Below are 9005 nucleotides of genomic sequence, written 5' to 3' on the forward strand. Positions count from 1 at the left end.
GGAGAAAATGAAAAAATAAGCATACAAATAACTATTTTAAAATTTTAATTAAAATGTTATATATACTGTATTATGTCAGCCTTTTTAAATGATGTGCAACAATGACTTGCACATCTGATGATTCCATGCCTGAGAAACTTCAACGGGCTGGCACCAAAACACTGGTTTCCATGGAAACAGTGGATGATGCTGCATGGATGTGGCAATAAAGATGTTGATAATGCCTTTCAGTCTAGCTTCTATTTATTTTTATTTGATGCTTTGTTCATAGAGGTTGAGAAATAATACAAAACATTAAGATTAAACTATTAAATTACTAGTGTTTTCATTGAATCTCTCTGCCAGTTGTGTATTTGTAGTTGGCAATTCAAGAAACTTCTTCATATAAACTTATTCAACTTATACAATATTCCTAAGAGAGAGAGCTACAGAAAGACAACACCATTATAATGTTCTTTTTTTATAATGGTATTATTTGGTTTAGGCCTCATTACATCCCCAGTGTTGAGGATAATGGGGACAGGGCTGCTTCTCTAATATATTTCAGCCCACTACATCAGACATTTAGACAGCAGCTCCTGTATCCTGGCAACAGTCACTGTGTGTGTGAGACAGAAGGCTCAATTCTCTCTATGGAGTCTAATGAGATGGTCATTGTTTGTAAAGGACGCCATATGACCACAAAAGCATATACACAATGGCCAACCATGGTGACATTTTTGCCGATGTCTTCATTTCACCTGGAAGGGAGTGTCGGATACATTTTATTGGTCTGTGTTAACATAAATTGTGAGAAAACAAGAGAGTTCATTATGACAATCTGATGATATGACTTCATTGACACAAAAGTCTAAAGTTATTAGCATGTTTAGTATATTGCAAAAGCAATAGTAATGGGTATTTTTGCAGTATGTTTGGAGTGTAAATACTATGGTACATGAATAGTATTTACTCAGTACTATATTATCTATCAAATTTTCATTGTTTTTCTGTTGCATTCCATTAATGTACTACGGTACCACCACAACACTATTTTGTAACAAGTTTTTTTTTTTTCCCTATGGGGTGCTTTAAAAGGGCAAGACCCATTTGTCACACTCGCACCACATTATATACCATGCCTGTCTGTCTGCCTATGTATCTATCTGCTAGTATACCACTAGAGGGAGTACGTACATTAAAAACAGAATCTTAGACGCTTGTTTTTAACCCTGCATTCAAAATCTGTAGGCCTATAAGAATTTTGCATTCCTGGATCCGTTTGGACCTGTGGAATGTAAGCTGGTATCAACTCCATTAAAATCAAGAGATTTCATTAAATTCTTTTTTTTTTTTTTTACTTAAATGTAATTACACTTATAACTCATGACTGCTCAAAAACAGTCAATTTACCAAACCTACATATTTTCTAACAAAACATAATTTCTCTGGAATGTTTTCAAACAAAGCATATTCATTTTACTTGAATAAACTTTCACTGTCAGATGAAAAATACATTTTCCATGCTGCAATAGTTCATCAATAGGAGGGCATATTCATGTTTATCAACATAATTCAGTATCAAAAGTGTGTGAGATAGGAGAAAAATACACTAAAGTATTTTTGAGACAAATGTTATTCATAGATTTAAAAAAAAAAAAAAAAAAAGTCTACACAACATTATTTGCAAATCCTCATGATACCTGGGTCAAAATGGAACTGAACGCAAAAGGTGTGTGTGTGTGTGTGTGTGTGTGTGTATATATATATATATATATATATATATATATATATATAAATAAATTGTGTGTATTTTGATAGTCTTGGCTTATTTGTAAATTTTGGTTCCTATACTAAAAACTATATGCATTTTATGTCTCTTACGGGTCAAAATGGACCTTAACCTGTCTTATTTTACAAACATTAATAATTTCCACCATTTAAAGGTGGTAAAGATAATGTTTTGTTATATAAACATTTTTGCAATATTACTTGAAACTGTCTTTACTAACTGATAAAAGACTATTTATTAGGTGCACTGAAAGGAATAATATTAATATGCATCATCTGTGCACGAGGTAGGGCCTTAAAAACATCAGCCAATCGTTTACACGATCATCTCGTAAACGATTGGCCCTCTGGCTTGTCAATCACTGCCGTGACGTTCCTTGTGAGAGACAAGCGCGGCTGCGCGCTCCAGTAACTTTCCACACTCCACAGGCGCCGCATGCAATGTTTTTGTCAGGAGACAGGAGTAACAACTGCAGATTATGAGTTACCTGCGGTGAGTCCGACATAATGAATCCACTAACACGACACAGCGAATACCGGTTTTGGGAGGCGTTCCCACAAAAGGAGGGGGGGTGTTCTTATGCATGCGCTCATTTCAAAAACTCAGTAACAGTCTTTGGTTTCTCAGTCGACGAAAAGATCCTGTTTAGCACCTTTAACTAAAAAGGCTATTTAGAATACCTATCTAAAATGCCGCCTATTATTTGCATGACAACAAATAACCCCCATTACGACCCGTCTAGGTTTAATCGCAATAAATAAATAAATAAAAAAGAATGCCTTCCCCAGTCGTCAGACCAAAAAAAAAACATAGAAAATAGATGAACAAATAAATCACTATATTCAGGATTTAAGAAAAACGATTAACGTTTTATTAAGATGAAAGAAATTGAGTAATAGACATTTGAGAGTTTCCAGGGTAACTTAAACCAGTGGGTGCACAAACTTCAGGAAGACCCAAAATAACAAACAAAACGGGTAATAAACAAAAATATCCAAAATAACTTCCCTCCACGTATCAAAATAAAATACAACAAATTACCCTTACTACACTAACAAAACAGAGCGAACTTAGTTTCAAAAGAAAATGGCAGGTCATCCCTACAGACAGGGCCGGATTAACATAAGGGCTAGGTGGGGCTGAAGCCCCAGGGCCCGCGGGTAGAGGGGGCCCGTGATTGGCTGGAGGAAATGAGATTGACAAGTCATAGGTGGTTGATTTGTGTCTAATAAAATAACAAGAAAAAATTATTGGAAAATGTGCCTGACTGATAAATCATCGTCCAATCAAAATCACTTTACAATTCGTGCCATGACATCGGGAAACGCCTCTTTGCGTTACGCTATGGCATGTAGACTAGAAAATTGGCCTTTTTTGCTTTTTCAGCCTCGCTGGTGTTCAAAAAATGATTAAAAAAAGTGATAGTGGTGCGCAAAAACGGACAAATAAGCTTGAAAGCGAGAAAAGGGATGCTAATCTTATAGCAAAAATACCAAAACTAATTTCTTCGGTTCACATAAAACATCCGTACCAGTGGAAGACTCCGCGTGCAGCGGCAGCTTACAATTATCTTCACCCACCGACACCGTCGCCGATCATGCTTTACACGTTGAAGAAGGTGAGATAGCAGCTGCATCAAGTTATTATTCTTATAACGAGTTAAGCCCTATTCGGATGGATGGTAATTGTTTCTCATGAAAACGTAAGGTGTTTTCAACATTTGCAGGGACGAGTCGATTGATTTTATTGCCGTTTGAATTCAGAATGTCAGTGTTTTTCTCTCATCATCATCACCCGTGTAAAAATCCAGAATTAACATTCCTACAGTTTTTTTGACGAACACCAATGTCGTGTGACTTGTCTCCACTATCTGCCTTTGAAGCACATTCTATCAGTTGCAGTTCTGGTGCCGCATCCGTACAACTCGACCTCGACACATTCACATCACACGTTAACACAGCGGTAGAGTTACTCACGGGACACTGCACTTATTCGCAATCACAAAAGTTCTTTATTTGCATGTGCTTTAAAGCCCTGCCAGTTAAACATGTCATTCGTGCGCTGCGCTTTTTCTGACCCCATACACCCGAAGCGTGCACACACACTTAAGCCTGTCAAACAGCACCTGACTACTGGACTTCATCTTTCGCGTCTGATTGCGCCACAATACTGTCAAATACACAAAAGGTTTACATAAACACAGTTGGTTATGTCTGAAGTGAGTTGAGAAAATGGGACGCATGCAGGTCTTAAAGTGACAGCGTCCTAATAGTTAGCATGCGGACCGTTGTCCTTAAAGGGATAGTTCACCCCAAAAATTAAAATCCTGTCATCACATACTCACTTTCAAGCTGTTTTAAACCTGAATGAGTTTCTTTCTTCTGTTGAACACAAAATAAAATATTTTGAAGAATGTGGGTAACCAAACAGTTGCTGGTCCCCATTAATTTCCATAGTAGGAAAAAAATATATATAATGTGGAAATCACTGGGGACCATCAACTGTTTGGTTACCCACCTTCTTCAAAATAGTTTATTTTGTGTTAATAAGAGGAAAGAATTATTGTGTCAGCAATATATGCAATACAATTTTAAAATATGTTAAATATTTTATATGTTAAATATATTTTAAAATATGTTAAATAGCATGGAATATTTAGTGTGCTTGTGCTTATATAAAATGATTTGATAAAATGAACTTTGTAAAAATATAAAAATAATGACAATAAAAAAAATAAAAAAAAATCTTGTGGTACAAGACACTGTGGCATGGCAATCATATGAAAGGGGGCCCTTGGTGTTGCTATAGCCCCAGGGCCCAATGTGTTCTTAATCCGGGCCTGCCTACAGAACACCTTCACTGTAAAGCAAAGAAAATGTTACAGAATCAAAGGTAATGCACGATGTGTAAAAGTGGTCTGGAGGCAGGAGAAGTGCGACTGGCCCGAACGAAGTCGCAACAGCTCGCCGGCAGGAAACGGAAGAGTCCATTCCCGGCAGAGAGAGGTGGAGCCATCCACAGAGCACGGATTAGCCTGATATCTTGCTTGACACCAGCAAAGCAAAAAAGAATACACACACACACGCATACAGAAATAGCAAATAAACCAAATAAACAATATACAGAATTACACAATTCCGTAACACCCCCCAAACTCTATATCTTTATCCATTGTAAAATAAATTATTTACCAGCATTTTTGTTTCTTTAACTTCAAAGAATTATAAAATATACATTACTTAGATATACAAATAGAGGTTAAATTTTTTTCTGCTTGCAGTTGACTAGAGGTCCGAGGACAAAGACATCACTTCATCATCCTCACCATAGCCTGCAGTGAACCTGTAACTAAGTCACGAGGAGGGGCTGTGAATAGCAGTTAGACAGTCAGCCTCTCTGTACTGAAGTATAGTTAGCAAAGTCCGTTGCTGTATGTGTCGGCATCTGCTGTTTATGTGTGAAACAGGAGCGCATGCACTTAATGTTGAGTGTCTATGTACGTGTGTATTTGTATGTGCATGTATTAGCATGCCTTACGCACATCTGAGCTCAGTGCTGATTGGCAGAGACACTCTGACTGTGTGCTGGTCATCTAGGGTATCCCTACAAATCAGCCAATCACAGTCTGTTGCTATGCAAGCGCTCATTCATAGAGATGTCAGCATGGCACGAGCCACAATGCTGTTACAGCACCACACTACTTTATTCACAATACTGAATCTTAAAATAATACAAGTGCCCTAAAAAGGCTTTATATTGTGTAATAAACAGAATTTGATCATTTATGAAAAAATAATAATTCAATAATACAATGCGTTTGAGGTTTGAATATACAATTTAAATGAAAAATAATTATATTTAAATACTAAACAGCTTTCCAGATCTGAATGAAGCTTCATTTTCAGAAGCGTAGCTATACTTCAAGTAAAAGGCAAAAAAGAGCTCTTAACAGTAAAACAACAGTAAAAAAAACAAGCCTGTAAAACAAGCTAAGCTGAATATTTGATAGTTACGTCACTCGTGGCTGCGTCTGTTCACCGCGCCCTCGGTTGCTCAATAACTTTTATTAATTGCGGGATAAAATAAAACACACACCAGGCAAACATGCTGGTGTACGACTACCGCACACAAAACAAAAATCTTTGTAAAGGGCGCAGAGGTTTTTGCGCTTTGTTTTCGTGTACAGTGAACATTCACTAACCACGACCTGGGCGTGACCATTTTAGATACTCGTTCAGAATGATTGGCAGGTACCAAGGCTTCGAGGCAGGCTCACGTTCTATGGCAAGCAGTTTTCACATTAATTCATTAAAACTGAAACTTAATTACCTAGTGTAGTAAAATAATAATAATAATAATAATTACTATTTTACTATAATTATTAATTATTTTTTGTACTTACTGCAATAGCAACTAGTTTCCCAGTACTGACTGAATGATATAAATACATATACATTTTTGCAATATTACTTGAAACTGTCTTTACTAACTGATAAAAGACTATTTATTAGGTGCACTGAAAGGAATAATATTAATATACATCATCTGTGCACGATGTAGGGCCTTATAAACATCAGCCAATCGTTTACGTGATCATCGCGTAAACGATTGGCCCTCTGGCTTGTCAATCACTGCCGTGAAGTTCCTTGTGAGAGACGAGCGTGGCTGCGCGCTCCAGTAACTTTCCACACTCCACAGGCGCCGCATGAGATGTTTTTGTCAGGAGACAGGAGTAACAACTGCAGATTATGAGTTACCTGCGGTGAGTCCGACATAATGAATCCACTAACACGACACAGCGAATACCGGTGGTAAACACTCGTGTTCCAATACTCGTGCACGAGTTTTGGGAGGCTTTCCTTTGAAAGGAGGGGGGGTTGTTCTTACGCATGCGCTCATTTAAAAAACTCAGTAACAGTCTTTGGTTTCTCAGTCGACAAAAAGATCCTCTTTATCACCTTTAATGGACACGTACGTGGTGGCCACTGTAAGTCTGCAAGACCGCAAATGCACATTAAGTGTGCCATTTGGGACATGGCCATAGTGTTTCAAACGTAGCTAATACTAACAACTAGTGACAACTAGCCGGGGAGCGATTGGGGGTTTGGTGTTTTCTCAAGGGCACTTCAGTCATTTCAGCCACCCCCTGGCTTGGCCACCCCTCTGGCCACCCCGCTCACAACCGCTGTTTCTGAATCCTTTTTTGTTGACAAGAATTGCATTTATTTAAACGCAGAACCGTCTCTTTAAGACCACAAAAAACGGGAGACTATTCAGACGCGCACTCCGTCTTCATCTCAGTGCCAGGCGCAAATCAAATGCGTGCGGAAATGATACAGGTGCCGAATGAGCTTCAGCAGAACAGCAGTGAACGGCAAACATTATATTTAGCTCACATAAATGTTTCTCAACTGGTGGGTTGCAAGACGCGCACTTTTCAATCACGCGCAAATACGGCGCGCTATATTTTAGGCTACTCACTATAAATAATTAATTAAGATGAGTGAATGTGACCTCTTTTTTCTTTTCTTTATTTGCATTCCTCACTTGCAGGCATATTAGTAAAGTGGCTCACACTATAGCTAAATTTCAACTTTTCCAGTCAGCTTGTTCTGGTTCTCAAAACCCCCAATAACTTGTTCTCCGTTGTTGCATATCCATGGATGAGACATCCAGATAACTACATACTGTACTTCAAAGATGATTCTGTTTCAAAAATTATCCAAAAAAGTAAACACTAAATTTTAAACTTTCTATATTGCCAAAATAAATAATTGCAACAGTTCTATCATACCTAAATTAAACTCATACAAAGAAAAAAAAAGTGTTCTCAACAGCAGTCAACAGAAGTCAACAGCACACTAAATGCCAGAATGTAAAATTAATTATTTTATGCATTTAAATGTGATAACTTTTGTTTGTACTTTATAAATTATTGCTTCTAATACAAATGCACAGTTCTCACATTTATTTATTTATTAAAAAATTACATATCAGTTTGTGCCTATTGTGATCTGACATAGCAGAATATTTTAGTCCAGAGACATGTGACGCATAAATCTCAAATAGGCCTACATACATGCATGCACCGTTTTAATGCAACTTTAATCGCCTTTTTGGTTATTTCATGACTTAATAGACGACAGAACTACGACGTTGCATGCTCGTAGTTTCTTTTGCGCTTTATAATAAGTACAAATGAACTGTATTCAGTTGTGTTGTGTAGGCACAATTCAGTACTTTATAGTCAGACTCGTTTTTATGTTATAATGAAGATTTCTGTGCCACCCCAGACTGGTTGCTGGCCCCTGCCTGGCCACCCCTATGAAAAAATCCTGGCTCCGCCACTGTCTTCAGAGCCATTGGATTTCAACTAAAATATCTTAATTTGTGTTCCGAAGATTATTGAAGGTCTTACGGGTGTGGAACAGCATGAGGGTAAGTAATAAATGACAGAATTTTCATTTTTGGGTGAACTAACCCTTTTACACTATGACTGCCTAAGTACTAGTAGCTACCAGCAACAACTGAACTACATACTGGTCAGAAGTGAATGGTTGATATCTGAAGCGCAGATCCTCATAGAATTAAATTTGTTAATGCATTAATAAAGCCACAGTTACTTATCACTACTGGGATAGTGACTACTAGCAAATAAATGCTAGTGAAATGTAAAATACTAGTTTCACTTCCTATGTAAACAAGTCCTAGTAAGAAAAGTAGATGCTAGTAAGTAAAAGGAATAAATGTAAAATGGCTTGCCGTACACGGTCTCGCCATGCAAATGAGCCGCGCTCAGCCTTTAGCGGCTGCCCATGTGGACAGACACCATGCCTTGTTGTTCTCCACGCCCATTGGTTCCCTCGCATCGACATGTGCTAATGTGCTGCAGGATAGGGCTACCGCGAAAACCCGGAAAATGGATTCCATAGACGTCTCACACTATTTCCTCATTTTATGCTCTAGTTAGCGACTGGAAACCAATTAACACATCATCTATGGTATCATATCAATCTCATCCTGAAATATTCATTATTATAAACACATTTCGATCTCATTTGCGAGCTTATGTTTAGAATAGATTCCCGATCCTATCGCTTAGCGTGACAGCGTGTTCTGCCCTACTTTTCAATCACTGGTAGTATGAGGGAGGAGTAGCGCTGACGAGGGCGGACCTTGAACGGTATGCCTTTCGACTTGTTGTGTTTTCTGTTACTCCAATCGCCATCTTGTT

This window comes from Chanodichthys erythropterus, chromosome 22, assembly GCF_024489055.1.
Source record: "Chanodichthys erythropterus isolate Z2021 chromosome 22, ASM2448905v1, whole genome shotgun sequence".
Taxonomy (NCBI): Eukaryota; Metazoa; Chordata; class Actinopteri; order Cypriniformes; family Xenocyprididae; genus Chanodichthys; species Chanodichthys erythropterus.